General features: G+C 42.5%; 1 long non-coding RNA gene across 4 annotated transcripts in view; it reads right to left on the bottom strand.

Moving 5' to 3' along the window:
- Positions 1–797: 797 nt before the first annotated feature.
- LOC308631861 overlaps positions 798–24,725 on the bottom strand; it is a 29,688-nt gene continuing 5,760 nt past the window's right edge. For 3 of the 4 annotated variants that reach the window (XR_014018356.1, XR_014018357.1, XR_014018358.1), the window contains 3 exons: positions 7,643–7,717; positions 2,646–2,750; positions 798–1,322 (listed from right to left, as the gene is read on the bottom strand). This is a non-coding gene — a long non-coding RNA (uncharacterized lncRNA). The remainder of the gene's footprint in view (positions 1,323–2,645; positions 2,751–7,642; positions 7,718–24,725) is intronic. The other variant, XR_014018355.1, reaches the window with a different exon arrangement.

The raw sequence follows: 24,725 nt of genomic DNA on the forward strand, positions 1-24,725 counted from the left end.
GAGAAGCCACAGGCTGCCTTTGCAACTACAGAAAGATCCTGCCCGAGGTGGTGACAGTGTATGAATCTTTAAAAAGATGCCCAAAAACCACCACCAATAAAAGACTCTCCTAAATATCATGATGTAAGTCATTTGTCCTCTGGCAAAGATCGGGCCTTGCAAAGGCTGAGGTCTAAACACTTTGCAAGAAAGATAGCGGAATTACTAGCAGCAGGCAAGTCTGGTGATGCCCAAGATGAGCAAGGAGGGGACGTCGGATGCCAGGGGTGGCTTCAGGGGGACACCTCTCTGATGAACATTAATCATACCTCCTAAAATTCATAGGTTGAAATCCTAACTTTCAGTGACTAAGAATATGAGGACATTCGGAAACAGGGTTTGTACAGAGGCGATCCTAAGGTAAAATGAAGTCCTTAGACTGGGCCCTAATCCAATCTGACGGTTGTCCTTATGAGAAGAGGAGATTCGGACACAGACATGCACAGAGCGAGGACCCCGGGAGGACCCAGGGAGAAGACAGCACCTGCAGGCCCCGGAGAGAGGTCTCAGAAGAAATCAGCAGAGTTGGCACCTTGGTCTCAGAGCCCCAGCCTCCAGGACTGTGAGAAAATGGATTCCCATGGAGTGGAACATGTCATGGTGGCCCTCCAAGATCAGAGCTGATACCACCCCGCTCCTGCAAGAGCCAGTCTTTTCAGGACACCACCTTGCATTCATTAAAGCACATGTTTAAGATTATTTAAGCTCAGAATATCCAGCTTTTATTGGATCAATAAAACTGTTGTTTTTATCCTGTGTTATATAAACAACCAGTTATTGATTAAGTAAAGCAAAGAAATCTCAAACTCCTGGAACACATTGTTCAGATAAAGGAAATAATAAAACTCTCCAGAGGAGGGGGCGGGGGTGGCAGACAAAATAGAAGCCACCCCCCAAAAAAATTCTCAGTCATTTGGGAACATCACCTTAAACAGAGCAAGCTTCCTTGGCGATTGTAATCTCTTGTCCAACAAAAGCTTGATTTTTGTTGTTGGTTCCACAGAGCCCACGTTCCTCCCGGTCTGCAGGGTTGCTTGTTCTTTCATATGAGGTCCAGCCACTGGAGCAAGTGCCCTCAGGGTGATGGATTGCTGGGTTGGAGAAGGGTGCTCAACCTTCTGCTACTTGTGCTTGCTGCTGTTCCCTCCTCCTTTAAGGAACTTTATTCCCAGCCTCGCATGGGTGTTGTTTGATTGCAAAATGAGCTTATTGGACTTTTACTTCTGGGAAGACGGAGTCGATAAACATTTCCCTCTTCCTCCCACTGAGCACGACTATAAATCCTACACATAATAAAAAAAAATAACTGATTCAGAAAGGGAGAGAAGGCAGATCAGCTCTGATCCTTGGTATCCAAGGCTCAGCATGGCAGACCTTCTGGGGATTTCTTTTTGCTGAACATTACTCTGATTTGCAGCTGAAGTACAGGCAAAAAGTGTCACCACACAGCCAGGTCTCTCTAGCCAAACGACAAGGAGAGACACAGCTTAGCAAGGCAGGAACTTTTAGATGATAAACCCTGCTGGAGGTTGGTGGTCCAGTCCCAGCCACGGCAGCAGAACCACACGGAAGTCTGGATTCCTACCTGCTCTTGGCAGGACAGAGGTGCCCCCAACCCTCCACTCTCTAGGCCCCTGCTCCTGCCAGGGTGGTGTTCATGCCAATTAAAAGAGAAAGTTCAAATAAGATCCGAATTCTCATACTGTGAACCCCAAATGTCAAGGTTCTGACTGAAAAAATGACTCCTCAGAAAAGTAACCAGGAAGACTTCAAACCAAAGGAAAAAAGGCCATCAATAAGCTCCAGGCAACCTTGACAGAGATGTTTTTAGAATTGCTGAAAGAAAAAAAAAAAAAACCTCAAAACTTCAAAGCAGGAATAAAAATGCAAACTCATAAAACAAGTCACAAAGGACCAAAATGAGCGATGATAAACGTGCTTAACACAGGACAAATTGGAAAGTCTCAGGAAAAAAAAAAAAATTGAAGCTGTAAGGAAGACCCAAATAGAGGTTTTAGAACTGGGGAAAAAAAAAAAAAAAAAGGAACACATGTGGAGCATCTCTTATCTGAGGTGCTTGGAACCAGAAATGTGCTTTGGAGTTTTTAGATTTATGAAGGTTTGTGTAGATACACGATGAAAAAAATTGTGGATGGGACCCAAGATTAAGTACGAAGATCGTTTATGTTGCATACGCATCTCATACACCTAGATTGCAGGTGATTTAACCCAACATTTTTAGTGAGGCTAAAAGTTCATCCAGGACCCACAAGGCACCCACTGCTTCCTGAAATGATGTTCTGCCTTTCTTCTTTTCAGAGAGCTCGGCTGTTGGGTTGGGGGACAGATGGCACCTCTGACAATATCACCAGCTCTCAATAAACCCCAATTTCATGTGTGTGGCAGGGCTGGGAACTGAGGTGTGTGGGTCCCCAGGCGGCTCAGGCTCTGGGTGAGTCACCCCAGGGCGGCAGGATGGCTGTGCAGGTGCTGAATGGCCTGTCCCCCGTGCAGAGGCAGAGGGAGGAGGCCGTGGCCTCTGGGGACCAAACGCCAGGGAAGACATGGTTCCATTGTGCTCCCCAGACGCTGGTGGCCCAGTTTACCTTTTGTCATTTCAGCCACTTCCTCTGTGTGGTCCCGGAACAAATGGAAATGGTACCAGTCACCCTGCTCTCTTTTGTGTCCCCTGCCCTCCTGGGGGTCCAGCCCTAAGAGATGTGAAATGATTAATTTTCAGTTTTCAGTCACAAAGGAGGACGGGATCAGAGGACGTAGCCACCTGGTAAACCAGTTTTGAGACGTTGTTTCCACAGACGTTTGAAGTTTCTCAACCACATGAAACGTACGTGCCATCCAATGTATGTTCTTCTTTTTTCCTTTAAATGAATTTATTATTTGTCAATTAAAAATAAAATACAAAGGCCTATTCTTATAGGGAACCCATGACATGTGTCTGTTAATTCAGGGTCAGGGTGTGATTATTTACAGTGTCTCGTACTTATTTATTATCTACTTCACCTGTCAGAACCTGAGGATGCGGGATTCAATCTTCTGCTCTCATGGTCTCTGACAAGCTTCTTTTCCAAAAAAGGTTTTATTAAGTACATTTTTGTTCATTATATCTATTTCTTGGTGGCTATATATTCAGTGAGGAGATGCTTCATTATAAAATGATTCTTTTACCACAGTTAATGAAAAGTAAGCCCAAATCTCCACCATTATCAGCCTAGGATCTGACTTCCTTAACAAAGACTCCTAAAGCACAAGAAATAAAATCAAGAATCAGTAAATGGGATGAATTTAAACTAAAAAGCTTCTCAGTAAAAGAAACAATCAATAACATGAAGAGAGAGCCTACAGAATGGGAGAGAGCCACATGCACCTCTGAAAAAGCATTCATCTCCAGGATATATAAAGAACTCAAAAAACTTAACACACACACACAAAAAAAAAAAAACCCAAAAAACCCCATCAATAAACGGGCTAGGGAACTGAACAGACACTTCACACAAGAAGAAATACAATCGATCAACAAATATATGAAAAAGTGTTCAACATCACTAGCAATTAGAGAAATGCAAATCACAACTAAGATTTCATCTCACCCCAGTCAGAATGGCAATCATCAAGGATATAGGCAAGAATAAGTGCTGGTGAGGATGTGGGGAGAAAGGCACACTCACACACTGCTGGTGGGACTGCAAATGGGTGCAACCACTATGGAAAGCAGTGTGGAGATTCCTCAGAAAACTGGGAATGGAACCACCATTTGACCCAGCTCTCCCATTCCTTGGTTTATACCCAATGGACTTAAAATCAGCATATTACAGTGAGGCACATCAATGTTCACAGCAGCTCAACTCTAATGTAGTTCGTAACTCTTTCTCAGCCTACAGTTTAGTGGCATTAAGTTCCATGACTTGGCTGTTGTGAATTGTGCCGATATAAACATGGAAGTGGCCATATCACTATAGTATGTTGATTTTAGTTCTTTTGAATAAATCCTAAGGAGTAGAATAGCTGGGTCTTATGATGGTCTCATTCCTAGTTTTCTTTGCAAAATCTCCATACTGATTTCCAATATGGTTGTACTAATTTGAAGAAACAATTAAGAGGAATTTGTTCTTGAACAGATGTTCCAGGCCTTTCTTCTCTGACCTGAGTGTAGGACTAACTTGGTGGTGCAGGGAGGCCTGGTAAGACACCAAGGAGACTGTTGCATTAATTCAGGCAAAAAAAATAATAATAAAATAACAAGCCTCATGGAAAGTGCTTCCACGTTCCATAGAATCATCATTTAAATTTTTTTTAAAGAGAGAGAGAAGAGAGAGAATTTTTGATATTTATTTTTCAGTTTTCGGTGGACACAACATCTTTTTTATTATTATTATTATTATTTTATGTGGTGCTGAGGATTGCACCCAGCGCCCCACGCATGCCAGGCGAGCGCGTTACCACTTGAGCCACATCTCCAGCCCAATCATTTAACTTTTAAATTATACTCCCTTGGTAATAATTCTCCAATTCAAGTGTAAATCTATCAAGTTTGGAGAATCCTAGTTATAGGATCTTAAAAGATGAATTCCCTGCCTTCCCTGGAGTAGGCAGGTGAAAGCAAAGGAGACAGATACATAGGGACCCCTGGGCCCCCCCTTATTCCATGCCCTCTGCTCAGAGAGACTTTACTGTGGATGGAAGCTTGGGAGCATTGTTCTGGGGCCAAGTCCCACTTCTGGTGACATTTCTAAAGACCAGGGCTCTGTGCTTGGTGGATCATTAGATTCCCCAGACTATCCCAGGTACCATTTAAAACACCCACCAGGCCAAGGAGAGTGATTTGAAGTGGGTGTATACGTGGGAGATGATAAATCCCACTTAGGTCAATCATGGTGCCATCCCAGAACGCATCAGTGGCCTGCTGGAGCTGGTGACTGGGTCAACACCTGGACTCTCACATATCTGTCAGTCAGTCTCTGCCATAGGAACCCTCCACAGAGAGAAATTGGTGCTCAACAGCCTTCCAAAGCTTTTGGAAAGCAGTTCCCAAACTCTCATGTGTGGCCATGTTTAACTTCATATGAGAGGGTTTTAAAAAAATTTTTTTTAAAAAAGCATGTGTGAGTGTGTGTATGTTTGTATGTTTATTTCTCTACCAAGCTCTCCATCCTTCCATCCATCTACCCTTCTATCCATATTTCCATCAATCATCTATCCATCATCTCTGTATTATCTATCATCAATTATCCATCCATCTATTATCTCTGTAAATCGTCTACTCTATCAATCTTCTATCTACTTACCCATCCATTTATCATCAATCTTCTGTCTTCCATCCATCTATCTACCAATCTATGTACCTGCTTATCAATTCATCTATCATTAATCATCTGCTATCTATCTATCTATCTATCTATCTATCTATCTATCTATCTAGTTAGTATCTCTTCCATCTTTGGTTGATTTTTATATTTTTACTGACACAAATGTAAATTCCACTTTTTTTTTTTTAACAGAAACTGGCATAAAGTGACCTGGATGTCAATTGCCACCATGATCCCATTTCCTCAGTATCACTAACTCCACAAAATGGATCCTGTGCAATATTGTCACACTTGCATACTCCTAGGATGGCACCCCACAGGGCCAGGTTAAATACATGGGAGTGTCACGGTGGAAAGCTCACTGAGATCTCACGCATCAACAAAATGAATGAAAAGAATAGCAGAGAGACAGAATTTGTGAATGGTTAGGGAATAGTGGCTCCACCTTCTCTTTAGCTGAGTGGTATCATGTTCCTTCCAGGACCCTTTGGTAGACCCAGAGCTGGGACTTGGAGATGTGGCCATGCCGGCAGCCCCAGCACGCCCCCAGCTCTTTGTGAACTCCTTGGTCAGCCCTAGGCACTGGACTTGAACCCTATTTCCACTACCAATTTGACGTGAGACAAATAATGTGGAGTCAGCAAAATCCTTTGGAGGATTGCAAACTTTTGGAAAGTAAAACCCAGTGCCTCTGCCCTAGGGGGTTGCTCCTCTGTGATGATTTCTTTAGCATCTTAGAAGTTATCTCCAACATCACTGTCGTAAGAACAAGAGTGATTCCCACACAATAGCAAACTGGCTGTGAAAACCCATCCACCCCCTGCTGGGGGGAGTTCAAGGTGGGACCAGCAGCAGAGCTTGGAAGAGTGAAGCAGGTGCAAGACCCAGGGGTCTCCTCTCATGTATGGAGATCTCAGGAGAAGGCAAGAAGGACTGGGGACCGGATTTCCCCAGGGAAGGGAGAATCATAAACTGAGGAATCTGTGGGTGGTTAGTGCCATTCAGTCTTCGCAGCAGGCAATGAACAAGTGAGGTGAGAGGCCAGTCTACTTCAAACCTCAGAAACAGTCATCTTCCATAGGGAGAAGAGCATTTCTAAATCACAGCACCCCGTCAACGAATACCGAAGTCCCTCTTGCAAAACTTTCACAAAAGGGCACAGAGCTCTGTGCCTACTGCTGCTTCCCGTCAAACCAAGTGGCTTTGAATTCCTTGTATCTCTGAGGATCAGCAGTACTCAGAGCTTACTTCTTTGAAAGATCCTGAGGATTGGGTGCTGTTTTAGTCAGTTCTTTTCACTGCTGTGATCAAAAGACCTGACAAGAACAATGGGAAGGAGTAAAAGGCGACCAACTCCATTCCTTGGTGCTTAAGGTGGAGGCAGAACATCATGGCGGAAGTGTGTGGTCAAGGAAGGAACCTGTACCAGGCACTAGGAAGCAGAGAAAGAGAGAATTTCTCACCCCCTGGTGAGGAATATATACTCCCAAAGGCCACCTTCCTACAGTCACCACCAATTAATCCTTATTGGAGGAATTATGCACTGATTAGATCAAGACTCTCGTAACCCAATCCCTTCTCCTCTGAACCTTCGTGCATTGTCTCACACATGAGCTTCTGGGGGACACCTCACATCTAAACCAGAACAGGTGCTCTGATAGGACTTAAAAATAGCCCAGCTGCAGTTCCGTGGTAATAGGCTAAGGGCCATCTTCACCCAGGAGCAGAACCAGCCCTCTGCATCCACAACCACAGCAATCGTGAGATGGTTCCACCACCCTAGAGGCAGACGGGGTGATGGGGCAGGCGGGGAGCAGCGAGCAGGGAACAGAGGGCCCTGGAATACAGATCTTTCTCTAGATTCCTGGTTGAACTCCCTCCCAAGGAGTGTCCAAAGAACAGAAAGGTCACTAGTAGATTGGGGATAATGTTCATTTATATTTCATTCTCTCATATTTTAAAAGATACCTGAGGGGTCATTCCTGTGTGAAAATGCAAACATTTATGGAAATATATTGATCTTTCAGTCGTTCGTTGTCTCCATGAAACACCTCGGCCAATTTCCTATAGAAATCTCTCCCAAGGTACTTATGATATGGTCAAATTAAAACCTGGTTTCTATACCATTTCATATTCAGAAATATATCTGCTCCCACCCAGGAGGTGTTCCAGCCCGCGATGGAATCTCTACCCATGGTTTTGAACAAAAATAATTTTTTAAAAAAGTGTCCAGTTTGGCCTGAGTTAGCAAATGACAGGTTTCCTGTCCCTTGCTTTACCTCTGAGGACTGATTGGCTTATCCAACATCTCGGCTTCCTTCTGGGAAGGTCAGAGTAACAGTGTTGATTCCTTCCTAGGAAAGCCACCAAAGACATAGTCAACAAAGTGTTTGGAGTTCTTCAGAAAAAAAGGCACGAGGATAAAATTACACAGTGCTCCTGCTGGTCCTTGTGGGGCCTGTTGGAAACTTCTACACAGTTTAAAAACATAGAGCATCAGTCCTCCGTGAGAGATGTAGATGAATATCTATGGAAAGCGCTTAAAAAACAAAGCAAAACAAACCCTTCCCTTTGATTGAGACTTCAATAAGAGAGACTAATTGTGTGTTGGTGTGCATAAGTGTGTGTTGTGCATGTGATTGTGAGTACATGTCTAGGCACGTGTGTTTGTGTGTCTGTGCCTATGAATATGTATATTTCAGTTCATGGGTGTGTGTGTGTGCACTCACTGTGTCTGTATGTTTGTGCCACATGTGTATCTGTATGGTCGTGCATCTTTGGGTTCACATGTCTGTATACATATCTGCATTACATGCACACGCATTCATATGTGTGTATACATGCCTGGGTACCTGTGTGCTTATGTGTAGGAGTGTGCACATCTTTGTGCATGAGAATATTTTTGTGTATGTGTTCCTGTGTCCGTGTGAACTTCATCCTCCAGTACTCAGTTACAAACCCAATCATCTCACATGAGAACTGATTTTAGTACATCTCTTATTCTTAAAAATCTTCTATTAAAAGGGAGGGGGCAGAGGATGAGCAAGGGTGGTGTAATGTGATGGACATCTTTATCTAAAGTACATGTATGAAGAATTGAACTGGGTGTCAACATACTTTATATATAAACAGAGATATGAAAAATTGTGGTATATATGTGCAATAAGAATTGTAATGCAAAAAGAGTACATGTATAAAGGCATGAATTGGCATGAACATATTCTATATACAGAGATATGAAAAATTGTGCTCTGTATGTGGAATAACAATTGGAATGCATTCTGCTGTCAGGCATTTAAAAAAATAAAGTCAATAAAACTAAAAAAAAAATCTACTTTTAAATTCGAGTCATTGTTCCTTGTGCAAGAGTCCCCTTAGCCACTGGTGATGCTGACTCATTTTACAAAATGCCTGGGATCCAGACCCTCAGCGGGAAGCTCCCAGCCCCCTCCTCCCACAGGCCACCAGGTGAGCCTCCTGCACATCAGAGGCTTTGGCATGTGACAGGCATCTGTACACGCTGCCCAGGCACAGGGCCTGCTGGAAGCTCCGTGCTCTGCCCAGCCTGGTGTCACCGTCACTGACGGCAGGGTCTGGTCTGGGGAGGGCCTCTGTGCCGACCTTCATCCTCTCTTAACGCCCAGCTGAGAAAGCTGGCCTGAGCCTTGTGGCAGAGGACTTCATAATCATCACATCCCAAGGCCTGAGAAAGCACCTTGTTGTGGGTGCTCAGCAGCATGTCAGGCGGGGACCTTGTGCTGCTCTGAATGTCAGCCAGATGCGTGCGGTTTACTACTTTCCCAGCTTGGACCATGTTGTGATGCAGAAGCCAAATGAGGTGGATGTTGACTCTTCACGGAAGTCAGGAAGTGGGGGAAGTTCAGTGGGATTTTAAAGCCAAGGATAAGGAGTTTTTGTGAAAAGAAGAGACGACCGTGAAGGCTGTTCTTGGTGATGAGCACTTCTCAAGGGCGAGTCCCCGTTAGTGGGAAGCATTTCCAGTCAGTGCCATGCTCTGTAGAAGGAATCTTTTTTAAATATAAAGGTTTCAAATGAATGAATGGCCATAGCTGATCTTCAGGAACCCAAGAGCCAGAGACTAGGGCTGGCTACAGGCGGCACTATCTTGACTTATAATGGCTTAGAACACAAATGTTTCACTAGCTAGATTGTAAAATCTTTAGCTTCATGGAGGTGATTCTATTCTTCATGTCAACCTGCTCTTTGATTTGCCAGTTAAAACTGTTTCAGATGTGCACATGTATTTTTCTTTGTTTCTTTTCATTAGTTCTTTGGAGTTACACAGAACATCAGGATTCATTTTGCCGTGATTTTAGAAGCATGGAATACAATTTGCTCTAATTCAGCCCCCTTTCCCTCCCCACCTGCCTCCTGTTTCTTTCCCTCCTTCGACTCTGCTGATCTTTTGGCTTTTTATAGATTTTTTTTTCCCCTTAAATCAGGGTCTTGTGAATGTACATGATGGTGAGATTCACTGTGGTACATTCACATATGTCATAGAAAAGTTAGGTCAGATTCATTCCCAGGTACTTCCCTCATCCGGTCCCTCCTCCCTCCCCTCATCTGATCCTGCTATTTTCTCCCCCACCTACCATTTTGGACTGCCTTCCACATTATCAGAGAAAACATCCAACCTTTGGCTTTTTGAGTCTGGCTTATTTCATAATGTTCCCCGGTTCTATCCATTTACCAGCAAATGCCATAATTTCACTCTTCTTTATAGCCAAGTAATATTCCTGTATGTGTGTAAGTGTGTGCGTGTGTGTGTGTGTGTATCACATTTTTCTCCACTTATCAGACATATTTTAAAGGCATATGACATATCAGAGTGAGCAGAGTCTTCAGTCAAAAACCTGGTTCATGAGCCAGCAGGTTGTGTGACTTTGGAAAACACTGGGTACTAGGATCCACGTAGTGAAGAGAAATGATGTTCCCATCAAATTTTCAGGTCAGATGAGGAATGTGAAATTATTATGTGTTATCAATATTATTAGTTGTATTATCAAAAATATTAGTTGATACCCCAGGGTTGATGTTAACAATTGCATTTTAATGTGATCTGTTTAACTCCCACTCCAAACGGCCAGCCACAGTGGTAAAAACAGTCCTGATAGAGGATCTGCCTCACTAGATCTGAAGTCAAAATCGGAACAAAGCCTGCATTTAGCACAAAGGTTCACGCCTCCCTCTTGTCTTATTGGACATGGTGACAACAACCAGTTCAGTTAATTTACAGGAGGAAAGAAGCTCAGGCTGGATGTGTTGATTTTCCAAGATAAGACAGCGGGGCCGTGTGTCTGAGCGGTACCCTCTTCAGTGGGACGGTTGATGTCCTAAAGACACAAGACTGAAAAGCACCTTCCTGTTTAAAATGAAGTTTCCCAAACTACCAAAACTTTGTGGAAGTTGCCATGTTTTTCCAAGGGTATAACATGTCAGACTGTGAGCATCTGTCACAGGACACCTCTTTTGCTGTGACAGAGGAAGGGGTTTCTCTCCTCCACTTCACTCACCCTTCGCTCCACTTCATAGGCACAGAGCTGACTGAGGATACTGACAGTGGATTCAGCTTGGTGACTCCATGTTCCTTGGCTTTGTAGACGGTTGGAGGAGCTGAACCTGACACAGTACTTAGGGACATGTGTTCATTGCCAGCGTGATTCAACTGTGGCCTGGGGGTAAAGTGACTGTCGTCAGTCTTCGGTGGCTCTGCCAAAATATCTGAGGCTTGGTACTTTATCTTAAAAAGGTTTGCTTAGTTCACAGTTCTGGATGTTCAGGAGCATGGTGCTGGTGAGGGCTTTCTGGTTCTATCAAACTATGGTGGATGGCTTCATGGTGGGAACACAGGCAAGAGGGAGCAATTATATAAGACAAGGAGCGGGAGGGATTCAGGAACCAGGGTTCCTCTTGGTATAACAACCTATCCTCGAGAGAACCAACCAGCATCCTCAGATACCTGCATTTACCCCTTCCAGGGGCACCAGTGACTTAACCCACTAGGGTTAGCAGTTGCGATATTATTAGTCGGGGCCCCATCTCTTAAATCTTCCTCAGCACCATTATACTGCAGACCAAGCCTCCAGCTCATTGGCTTGTGGGGGACTCACTCAAACCACAACAACAGCGGTCACCTAGTCACCTGGCAGCCAGAATGCATCCCAAATCCGTTCACCAGCTATGAGCTCAATACTCTTTCTGCAGTCCCCTCCTGCTCTGAGGGTCGACTCTGTGCAATCAATGTTCAATCCAAACAAAATCAGTATTTTAATTTTTAAAACAGGCACAAAAAAATAGAGAAAAGAAAGAAAAACCCGGAAAAGCTGAGCCACAGAAATGCCCGGATGAAGTGGCAAGTATGCACCCAGGTACAGAGCTGACGAGGCGGCCTCGGGTTCAATGCCAAGGTTTCCTGGAGAAGGACAGAGGACAGGCATCCTTCTTGAGACGGGGACCTCCTCTGCAGAAGCTGGTGGAGCAGACCCAGGTCCCCGGGTGCTGGGCTAGCCAGGCTCCTCATGCCACTTGCCAAGAGAGCCGCCGGGAAACACGGCCAGGTGTGCTCACGGCCTACGCGTGGCCGGTTGGGTTGGCAATTTGGAACTGTCACCAATCAGCCTCTCCAGTACCATGACAATACCCATGGACCCTCTAAAGAGATGGTGCATGTCTTAAAGCTTCAATTCTGAGCAAAAGCAACCTCTCAGAGTTGGTCCTGGGGGAAGATCTCCGCCATGAAGCAGTGCTGTGTGGGATTGGGCAACCCAGCAGCGACTTGGTGTGGCCATTCAGGCCTGTGTCACTGCACAGGAGCCCGGTCCCTCCAGCCAAAAGGTGAGGTGAGGTGCCTGGGCCTGTTGACTCCCTGTAGCCATGTCACAGAAGAGCGCAGCCGCATAAGGCTCAACTTCTGCATCTCGTGTCCGGGGGTCCCCCTGGTAGTTTTGTGGGGTGGTGAGTGAGTAGATTCCTCCCTATGAGTTTTTTTTTTTCTAGATAGGAAAAAATTTCTTTGTTCTTCTAACCAAAAAAGAAGCTGAGTTTTCCTGTCTCAACAGGCAGATTCCTGAAAAGCTATGAGTCAATTAAATTATAAATCAAAGATGATTTTTAAGCAAGGAGTATTGACTGGTTTTTTTACAAGAACCTGGAGGGAATGCCCAGGAAGTGCCTTTCTCAGGGAGGCGATCTCTCCTTATCCATTATCCATGCATCCAAAATCCGTTCACCAGCTATGAGCTCAGTACTCTTTCTGCAATCCCCTCCTGCTCTGAGGGTTGACTCTATGCAATCAATGTTCAATCCAAAAAAACCTCACAAAAACCCAAAAATCAGTATTTTAATTTTAAAAAACAGGCAAAAAAATAGAGAAAAGTGACGTAGCTTTGTGCACATGGAGCCATTGTGAAGGGGGTGTCCTGGGACCAGATAGCTCATCTGAGCCCGCACAGTGTGGTAGAAAGGTGGTCACTGCCTGCACAGGAAGCCCTGGTTCATGGCCCCGCACAAGGAGGGCAGATCAGCCCAAGGTGGCTCCAGGAGCTGACAAGTCTTCCTATGCGTCAGGGCAAGGTGGACTGTGTGAAGCAATGTGTCCTCCACAACCCCAAACAGCCCTGCTGTCTGGAGGACACAAACACGGCCCAGCACGGCCCAGAGGAGATGGTTATCTCCTGTGAAAACAGGCGGCCAGCCAATCATCCTCCCGAGCCTCATGTTTGCAAGATCAGATTGTCCCAGCAAGAGGCTGATGGTCCTGTTGTGGAGCCTCAGCCATCATCCCACCACAACACAACAGGAATGCCCGCTGGCTGGGGGCGTGGGGGACCCGGGGGAGGAGGCTGGTCACCTAGCAGGAGAAGAAAGTGCACCTTGGACTCCTCCTCACTCCAGAGGAGAGCCGCTGGGTTTACTCCCTGGGGTGCTTTTCATTATTAAAATAGTGATGATGATGATGATAATAATAATAAACATAAAATTAAAAATAAAGCCCACAACGGAGCCACCACAGCCAGGGCTTTGACATTGTGCAATGTCAATAGCCAAGGACTGTTTACCCACAGACTCTTTCAGTCTGGGTGCATTTCACAAATATTTACCAAGTGCCATGGATACAAAGATGAAAAGATGTGATTTCCTACCCTCCAGGAGCACCCAGTCTAATGAGGAGATGGACATATCAACAGATGGTTGCAACACTGGTCTGGGGTGTAACAAACACAGACAAGACCCAGCAAGGATGCAGAGAGGGACCTCCTGGGTCAATCCATGGGCAAGGGACTCATGGAGGCTGCATAAAGGAGGGGAGAGGGAATGTGGTCCTGGGGAAGGTCAGGAGGTCCCTGGGGTGGTAGTGCTGGAAGATTCCATGCAACGGGGCAGATTCCATGGTGGCTCAAGCAAAACACAGGCCTGGGGAAATGGGCCATGCAGGTGGCTGGGTTGGGGGGAAGGTGCATCAGACAAGGTGGATGAGCCAGACGGTGAGGGAGGGAGCCGAGGATGGAACACCAACAGCATGCACACAGGAGTCCTCAGATTCCAGGGCTTAGAGGGGCTACAGGGCCAACATCAGAAGCCAAATGACCAAGAGGAGGTGATGAGGTTGAGCTAGAGGGCAAAAGTCTGAGCCAGGACCCTCGATCCATCCAGAGCAGTCCTGAGGCCCAAAATAGGACACATTATGCACCTGTAACGTATATTTTCCAGAAGTCACATTTAAAAAGAAAAAAAAAAAAGTAAAGAGAAGGAGTTGGAATGCATTTTTATAATAGAAGTGAGTTCCCCCAATACAGACAAAATGTTATCATTTCCACAGTAGTTGATACCAAAATGCACTCATTCTCCCCCACCCACACACACTAAGTCGTCAGTGTGTGGTGTATATTTCACATGAACAACGTGTCTCCATTCAGAACAGTCCCTGGGGGGTGGTGAGCGTGGCTATGTGGGCCAACCCAGGTCTCCAGTCTTTCCTCTGCTCAACCTTGGACTAAACCTCATCCTTACCCGTATTTCTTTTCCAAATAGTTGATCAAATTGAAATGTTTTCTATCCAGGACTTCCACAGCAAGCCAGGGGACCAGGTTAGTGGGAAGAGTTGTCGTAAAATAAACATAGACTCCCCGATTCCCTTTGACTTCCAAAGCTTGGTGGGGAGAGGGTGGCACGGGCCAGTCTGCATCTTAATAAACACGGGCTCTTGCAAAATGATTCCTGACACCCTTGCTGAGCTCCTCCCAATAACAATAATTACCATCAGAAGGTGCTGTGCCAGCATTCACTAATCACAGCCTGGGAGGCAGGCTCTGTTTTGATTGACTTACAGCGAAGCTGTTAAGTAACTCACATGGGGCCATCCTGGGAGTTGGGTTTACGCAATTTGTTTCCCAGAGGGAAAGCAGTTTAAGGGGCTCATATCAGGTCACAGGGGAGCTAGTATTAGAAGCAGAACAATAGCCCAGGAATGGAAAACTGATTTTCAATATTTCGGGTCCTTCCTAAAAGTCCGAAGCCATCAGTAAGGACAGGATCAGTCTTACCCAGTGGGTCGGCTCTGCCACCTCTCTCCCGGCCCTTGACGAAGCGCTCCACTCCATCCAACCCAGGACACCAGGGTGTGGCTGAACATGTGTCCCATCTCAAGAGCCCTGAGGTCCCGAATGCTCTCCACAGCTGGCTGCTGCAAGCCCTTGTGCAGGTCACATCTGACCTGCAGGATTCACATCCCCAACACTTCACAGTCCTCGGCTCCTTTGGGGCCCTCAGTTTTGACCACAGTATGGTGGTGTTCACAAGCACAAGTCAACCTCGCACCTGCCGCTGGGACCCTGAAGTCACTGTAGACATGCCCCTCGTCACCCTGTGCCAAGCACTGAATCAAATGCTTGGCACAGGGGAGCTCAGTGGTTGTCCCATACACCCCGTGAAACAGGAACTATCGTGTTCCTCGTCCTACAGCTGTAGCTTGAATGGGCAGCTCAGTACCAGCGGCTGAGGCCAGTGGACACCAGGGCAAAGCTTTAAGCTACTGGACTGGACTCCATTTGGCTTGGTTGATTTCTGGTCTTGTAGAGTTACAAGAAAGATACCACGTGGTAGGCAGAATTCTTCCCCTCCTCTTGACCTGGGAACATGATGACATCACTTTCAGGTTGAGGTTGCCCTAGAGTTGACTTTGAGTTAGTAGAAAGAGAGTTTAGCCAGCTGGGCCAAGATAAACCTTTTCTCTTTATAAGTTGATTGCCTTAGGTATTTGTTAGAGTAACCAAAACTGACTAACCAAAATATTATATTTTTAGGAATTAATAAACTTTAGTTTTAGATTCATAGAAGAATTGAGTGAAAGGTACAGAGAGGTCCCATATAACCCCTTGCCCCCTGCACAGCCTCCCTTATTATCAATCTCCAACAGTAGAATGGTACATTCGTTCAACTGATAACCCGCACGGACACACATGGCCATAGTTTACATTAGACTTCACTCTTGGTGTTATGAATTCTTTGGGTTTGACCAAGGTGTCATGACACGTATCCACCATGATAGTATCATGCAGAGTGTGCCCCACCGGCTCCTCCTCGCCAGCCCCTGGCAGCCACAGATCATGTTACAGTCTTCACAATGTTTCTTTGCAGAATGTCATGTAGTGGGACTCCTCCACCAGGCGACCCTTTCAGATTGGCTTCTTTCACTTTGCAGTGTGCATCCAAGTTTGCCCCATGTCTTTCCAGGCTTCATAGCTCCTTCCTTTTTAGTTCCAGTAACATTTCATTGAATGAATGGATTACCCTTTGTTTATCTATATTCGCCTTCAGAAGGACATCTTGTTGGCTTCCAAGTGTGGGCAGTTATGAATACAATAAATATAAACATCCGTGTGCATGTTTTTACTTGATTGCTGGATTGTGTGATCAGAGTATGTTCAGTGTTGGGGGCCACTGCTCACACCCTTTCTAAGCGGCTGTGTACCATTTTGCTTTCCCATTGGCAGTGAATGGAGGTCTCTGTGGTTCCACGTCCTCACCAGTTTGTGGTATTGACAGTGTTCTGGGTTTTGTCCATTCGAATACATGTGTATTATTCTGTTTTAGTTTGCAATACCCTAAAGACAAATGATAGGGAGCATCTTTTCACAGGCTTATTTGCCACCTGTCTATCTTCCTCGGTGAGGTTTCTTTTAACGTTTTCCCCCTACTTCTTAATCTATTTTTGTTCTCTTGTTGAGATTTAAGAATTCCTTTTATACTTTTGGTAAAGGTCTTTTATGAGATTTGACTTTTACAAATATTTTCTCCTGGTGTGTGGCTTGTCTTCTCATTCCTTTGACATTGTCTTTGACAGAAGAGACATGTTTTATTTTAATGAATTTATCAATCATTTCTGACATGGGTGGTACCTTTTTTGTTGAATCTAAAAGTCACTGTGCAAACCAAGGTCGTCTAGATTGTCCGGTGTTGTCTTCTAGTTTTATGTTCTGTGTTTTACATTTTGATCTATGACTCTTTTTGGCTAATTGTCATGAAAGGCATAAGATCTGTGTCTAGGTGTTGTTTTTTGTTGTTGTTGTGTTTTGCATGTGAATATGTGAATGTACGGTTATTTCAGCACCATTTGTTGAAGAAACAAAAACAGAAGCAAAACAAAAAAAATCTTTATTTCATTTTATTGCATTTGCTTTTCATGAATATTCAGTTGATGACATTTATGTGGCTCTATTTCTGGTCTCTATTCTGCTCCAGATCTGCTAATCCATTCTTTCCCTAATGCTACATTGTTGATTACTATATGCTATGGAATAAATATTTGTGCTTTGTGTCCCTCTAAGACTCCTATGTTGAAATCTTCATCTATCAAGAGATAGAGGGTGCCTTTTAGTGGTAAATAGTTCATAGGGTGGAACCCTCATGGTGAATTCAGTTCCCTTATGAAAAGCAACGTGAAAGAGCTTGCTTTCTCCTTCTCTGCTCTCCATGCAACGAGGAGATGTTTGTGAGCCAGGAAGAGAGCCCTCACCAAAACTCAACCATGCTGGCACCCTGATTTTGAAATTCCTGCTTCAGAACTAGGAGAATACATGTTTTGCTATTTAAGCCACCCCATCTACAGTATTCTGTTACAGTAACCCAGGCTAAGGCACTGTAGCTTTCTGGGTAAGTCTTGAAATCAGATAGAGTCGGTCCTAGAGCCTTGTTTTTCTCCCTACACACTGAGTTAGCCCTTCTGAGTTGTGTTTTTTTTTTTAACCTCTTCAGATACATTTTAGAATCTGTTGGTTGATATCCACAGAATAACATGCTGGAGTTTTTATTGGGAATACCTTGAATCTAGATCAAGTTAGGAAGAACCGATATCTTGATTCTGTTAGGTCTTCATGAAAACGGGACGCCTCTCTTTCTGTTTGGCTTTTCTTCGATACCATTCATCAGAGGAAGGTGTTCTTCATTTCAGACTCCACTTGCTCATGGCTAGTGTAGAGGAAAGCAATCAACTTTTGTATATCAACCTTGTATCCAGACATCTTGTTGTATTTATTCCTTAGTTCTAAGAGTTTGTCAGCTGTCTCAGATTTTCTGCATAGATGATCATGTCTTCTATGGGCAAAAAGAGTTTTATTTTTTTCTTCCCAATATGTACACTTTTTATTTCTCTTTCTGTCTTACTGCATCAGCTAGGACTTCCAGTGTGATATTAAAGAGCACGAGTGAGAGGGGGCACTTTGCCTTATTCTTGATCTTAGCAGGAAGTTTTTTGTAGAGTTTCTTTAGCAGGTTGAGGAAGCCCCTCCCCCAGCCCCTGTTTACGGAGTGTCCTTTTATCAATGGCGTCAGATTTCATCAATGATCTATGAATACGATCATGTGATTATTCTTCCTTAACCTGCTGATGCGCTGGATTCCATTAATTGACTTCAAGTGCTGAACAGAGCTTGAACAACTGAGGTAAATCGCACTCATTTTGATGCATGATATTTAAGTTGGATTAATATCCAACATATTTATTACTCCTTTCTCTTTGTTCTCCTTGTTCTCTGCTCTTATTTTTGCCTCCCGGACTTTTGCTGTCTTGGGTGGTTTTAGTTGAGCACTCTGTAAGATGCTGTTCTTCTCAGCATACCAATCATCCTTCTCTTTATTTACTTAAGCGGTTGCCCTTTGACTTTTTGGCTTTCAATTTAGTTGCAATATGTATTTACAACTAATCCAAGTCTAATTTCAAATAATACTGTACTACATGAAAGGTGGTATGAGAACCTTAGAACAACAAAATACCACTAAGTATCATTAATTCCTCCCTCTCATTCCTTATCTTATTGCTATCTTTCATTTAATTTTTATATGTATGTATGTATGTATACACACACACACACACACACACAATCAAACACATTGTTGCTGTTAATATTTTGAACAATCTGGTATTTGTTAGATGAATGAAGAATAAAAATATTAGATTTTTAAAATTTTACACTTATTTTTTTCTCCAAATGACCTTCCACTCTTTACGTAGATCTTAGTTTCTGGTCTATATCATTCATTTTTCTTTTCTCCAAATAATGTTTTTTTTAAATATTTCTCTCAGGGAATTCCATAGGAAAAGATTCCTTCAAATTCTTATTTAAGAAAATACTGATTTCTTCTTTCTTAAAGGATAATGTCGGGGTACAAAATTCTAGGTTAGTTTTTTTTTTCCTCTCTCACACTACCACTATACCAGTCCACTCTAGTTCTGCATGATTTCTGAGAAGTGTCTGATGCAATTTTTCTATTTGCTCTTCTTTAGCTAAGGATTGGCCCCTGTCTCCTCTGCTCCAGATTCTTTAAACTTTTTTTCTTTATTTGTATTTTCTGAAATTTGAATATGGTCTGCCTACATGTACATAATTTTGCATTTATTCTGCTTAGTGTTCTCTGAGACTATATTTTGGTGTCTGTTGTTAATTTGGGGGAAATCCTCGGTTATTATTCTTTCAGATATTGCTTTTTCACTTTCTTCTTCTGGCATTTCCATTATATATATGTTGCAATTTCTGTTATTGTTCCATAGCTCTTGGATATTCTGTTCTAGATTTAAAAAAAAAAAATCCAGTGTGTGTTTTGTCTTTTTGCCTTTCAATTTGAAAAGTTAATATAATCAAAGCCTTAGGTTTACGAACCTCCCTTTAGCTATGCCAGTGTGTTCATGAACATATCAAAGATCTCCTTTGATGCCAGGTATGGTGGTGAATGCCTGTTATTCCAGCTACATAGGAGGCTAAAGCAGGAGGCCACAAGTTCGACATGGACAACTTAGTGAAACTCTGTCTTAAAAATTAAAAGTGAAAGGACTCTGGGGATGTAGATCAGCAGCAGAGTGCTTTCCCTGCATGCACAAGCCCCTGGGTTCAATCTCCAGTCCTACCAAGAAAGTGTTTGTTATTTCTTTTAAATTTTTTAAAAATATTTGTTTTTTAGCTTTAGGTGGACACACTATCTTTATTTTATTTTTATATGGTGCTGAGGATGGAACCCTGTGCCTCAGGCGTGCTAGGCAAGCACTCTACCACTGAGCCCGCAACCCCAGCCCTCTTTTGAATTTAAAAAAAAAAATTATATTGTATGTGTTTATGGGGTCCGGTGTAATCACTCAATACATGCATACAGTATGCAATTATCAAGTCAGGATAGTCAATATTTTCATCTCCTTAAACATTTTTAAAATCTGACATGCAATAATTTACATATTTATGTGGTACAGTGTGATATTTCAACACATGATCAAATCGGGGTAATCAATGCTTCCGTATCATCACCTTACATTAGGAGACTTTGAGCTCCTCTCTTTCCGTGATTCCTAAATATATAGTAAGTCATTATGAACGGTAGTCATTCTACTGCGCTGGAGAACAGAGGTAGAAGTTATTTGATCTGAATGTGCTTTGAAGTTCATAATCCAGTCTCCTCCCCTCCTTCTTACCCTCTCTTATCAGCTTCTAGTTATTGTCCTTCGACATTCAGATTGACTGTTGTAAGCTGCCAAATATGGGTGAGACCATGCAGTATTTGCTAGGTGAGTCTGAGGTATTTCACTTACCATAATGTCTTCTAGTTCCATCCATTTTTGCTGCAAGTGATATAGCAACATTTCATGATTCAATAATATTCATACATATAAACATATATAAAGGAATATATATGTGAAGGGATTTCTTTATCCATTCATCTGCTTGTGGGCATCTAGGTTAATTCCATATCTTGGCTACTGTGCAAAGTGCAACAATAAATGTGGGTGTGCCCCTGTCTTTGTGATGTGCTGATTTCATTTCCTTTGGATAGACACCCGGAAGTGGGATGGCTAGATCAGACCATACAGTAGATCTAATTTGAGTTTTTAAGGATATTCCGTCGTGTTCTGCAACATGGCTGTACTATTGACATTCCCGTCAACAGTCGCGAAGCATTCCTTTTCCTCCACATCCTTGCCAGCATTTGTTATTTTTGTCTTTTTGGTAATAGGCATACTAACCGAAGTGAGATTAAATCTCTTTGTGCTTTTGCTTTGCATTTCCCTGATGGCTAATGACAGGTTGAGCATTTTTCCAAAGCTTTTGCTGGTCATTGGAACTTATTCTTTCTTTGGGGGATGTGTTTATTCACACCTTTCTCCCATTTTGAATTATCTGGGGTTTTGTTACTGAGATTTTAATTTCCTTATATAATCCAGGTATGAACTTTAGCAAATATATTCCCTATTCTTTAGGTTGACTTTTCCCTCTATTGATTATTTCCTTTATTGTACACAAGTGTCTTTTGGTTTATTATAATTCCATTTGTCTATTTTTTCTTTTGTTTCTGTGTTTTTGGAGTCTTATCCAGAGAGTCATTGCTTGTACCAATATCTTGAAGTGTTTCTCATTTTCCTCTGGTAGTTTCAGAGTTTCAAGTTTTACGTGCAGGGCAAGAGATAGGGGTCAAGTTTCAATCTTCAGCATGTGAATGTCCAGTTTCCTCAGCACCATTTAGTGAAGAAACTGTCTTTTCTCCAATGTATTTTTTTTTGGCACCTTTGTTCAGAATCAGCTGCCTATAAATGCATGGGTTTGTTTCTGGACATTCTAGTATATTCTGTTGGTCTGTGCAAAAATGTAATGCACCGTCTCAGCAACATAAGGACAAAGAAAACCCACATGATTGTCTCGAAATACATAGAGAAGACACCTATTAAAATTAAATATTATCCTATGTTAAGAACTCTGAGCAAATTAAGTATAGAAAGAATATACGTACCTCAACATAATAAAGAGCATGTATAACGAATCTGCAGCCAAAATCGTACTGAATGAGGAAAAGCCAAAAGTGTTTCCTCTAAGATCCAGAACAAGACAAGGATGTCGACTGTCACCACTTTTCTACAACATTCTACTGGGAGCTTTATCCAGAAAAATTAGGTCAGAGAAAGGAATAAATGGCATACAAATAAGGACAGAGAAATCAAATTACTGTTTGCAGATGATTCAGTATATTAAAAAAAACAACTTATTCCATCAAAATACTATTAGAACTGATACATAAACCCATAAATATTTAGGATAAAAAAAATCAACATGTAAAACTCAGTACCATTTTATACAATAACCAAAATAGTGCTGAGAAAGAAATCACGAAAGCAGTCTAATTTTCCATAGCTACAAATACACACCTGGACCCCACACACAAACATGAGAAAAAATTTAACCAAGGAAGCAAAGAATGAAATTTAATGAAACTTAATTTAATTTAATGAAATTTAATGAAACTTAAACAAACAAACAAAAATTCCTCTGATGAAAAAAATTTGAGAGGATACACACACAAAAAGAAAAGTTCACCAATATTTGTGAAGCATAATAATTCACTTTGCTGAAATGTTCATAATACTCAAAGTGGTTTAAAAATTCAGTATAATCCCCATCCACGCACCAATGACATTCTTCACAGAATCAGAAAAAAACATCTTAAAATTCATGGGAACCCAAAAGATGCTGAGGAGCTGAAGCATCTTGAGCAAAAAGAACAAACGGAGAGGAGTCACACTAAGTGACTTCAAAGCATTCCACAATATACAGTAATCAAAACTGAATAATGACAAAGACATGTTCTTTATTATTGTGTTTTTGATCTATGCCATTTCTTTTTTTGTTTTTCCCTAAAATTTCTATTTTCCTGCTTGTATCATCCTTCTGTTTTTCCATATTGCCTTACTTTTCCATTAGAGTCTACAGTGTATTAATCATAGATTTTAAAAAATTTCTTGCCTGATTATTCTCACATTCCTGCCTTATCTGACTCTGAATCTCATACTTGTTCAGGCTTTCCAAACTGTGTTTTGCCTTTGAGTTGGCCTTGTAATTTTTATTTTTGTTGTTGTTTAAAAATAAACATAATGGACTGGGTAAAAGGAAACCCAGTAAATAAGCCTTGGGTGATTTGGTGTTGAATTATGGGAGATATGAAGGCACCCTGTAGTCCTACAAATCATCTCAGTCTTTTGGTAAGCTTTGTACCCCCGGCCTGTGGCCTTCACAGGTGATTCTTAGGTGGGATAAAATGCTGTAAGAGATTGGAGTTGAGTATTTCCCTCATCACAGGTAAGTTCTGCTCTGCTGATCCTCAATAGTTTGGGCTCTGGCTGACTAGCTTGAGGGTAGGCCTTGTTCAGCAGAACACAGTGCTCGGCATTTTCCAAAATCGTTCCTTTTCTTCCTTCCCGGCAGCAATCACGAGGGGATTTTCCTCTGATATTTACTCCAAGATCCTGGCTGAACTCCTGCCGGTAGAACAAACAGAAGTGCCTCCCACACCCCCCATAGCTGGGTTCCCCGGAAGTTTTTAACTCTCAGACTTGTTCCATATTACTGAGCCCCGCCACGGCGATTCCCACAGAGGTGGATACTTGGGGGTTTCTGCACCTGTAGGGTGTGATTCTCTGTATCTTCCTATCTCTCCAATTTTGTGACTTCAGTTCACTTAGGTATCTATAGAAGAGCTTATTCCCACTTCTGCTCTTCAGTTGTTAGAACAGAGTGAAGATTTCTAAGCTCATTTATGCTATACCAAACATTTGAATCAGAAAATACTATTTTTAAACTTTTTTTATTTGTTCATGACAGTAGAATGTATTTTGACATATCGTACATTCATGGAGTGTAACTTCCCATTCTTGTGATTGTACATGAGTGGAGTGTCCCTGGTCATGTATTCATATATGAACATAGGAAAGTCATATCGGATTTATTTTTAAAGTAAACTTTTGGAAAGAAAAGTTTTAGATTTACAGAAAACTTCTAAGGGAGTGCAGAGAGTCCCTTTACACCCTTCAATCTATTTCAGTTAGCACTAATGTTGTCATATATTATGTCACCTTGGCTTGTTAGTTAAAACTAAGAAACTGACATTTACACATTACTACTGACTAATCCCCAGATTGTGTGTGTTCTTTTCTTTTTGAGGGAAGGGTGGTACAGGGGATTGAAGTCAGGGCACTGGACCACTGAGCCACATCCCCAGCCTTTTTTTTGTATTTCATTTAGAGACAGGGTCTCACTGAGTTGCTTAGCATCTCACCGTTGCTGAGGCTGGTTTTGAACTCCTAATCCTCATGCTTCAGCCTCCAAAGCCTCTGGAATTACAGGTGTGCACCACTGTGCCCAGCTCTGTGTTTATTCTTTATGCAGTTTGTTCATTAATGTATTTTTTTCTGTTCCAGGATCCATGTCAGATACAGCTGTTCTATCTCCCAGTCTCCTTAGATCTGCGGTGAGGTTTTTAGCTTTGTTTTTCATGAACTTGACAGTTTTGAGAAGGCATATATTTTGTATAATGCCCCTCAGTTTGTGTCTGTCTGATGTTTTTCTCATGACTGGACTGTGCTTTTGGAAAAAGAGGTGCCTTTCTCCATTTCATCACATGCAGGGTGCACAATATCCATAATACATGGCTAAGAATGTTAACTTTCATCACCTGGCTCAGATAATTAACACTATTTTAATTTTTAAATCAATTCTGCTGTCACATTGTCTTCTCTATGAGTCACTATAATTATAATGACCATTTAAACATACAAATATAACTTAGTCAATTAATTACCATCACTATCAGAAGCACTATTCAAAAATAGCTCCATGATATGTACACCATCAACTAACTCATTAATTGACTTTGAAGCTTAGTCCCTTGATGTGGCACATAGATTTGGAGAAACTCAGTACTGCCAAAGAGCATGGCTGGCCCGACCTTGCATGGCATGTAGCTGCAATAAGAATACTATTTTATTCATTTTTTTTTCTGTTGCTGTGACTAAAAGACCTGACAAGAACAATTTTAGAG

This window comes from Spermophilus citellus (genome assembly GCF_964194105.1).
Source record: "Spermophilus citellus genome assembly, chromosome: 12".
Lineage (NCBI taxonomy): Eukaryota > Metazoa > Chordata > Mammalia > Rodentia > Sciuridae > Spermophilus > Spermophilus citellus.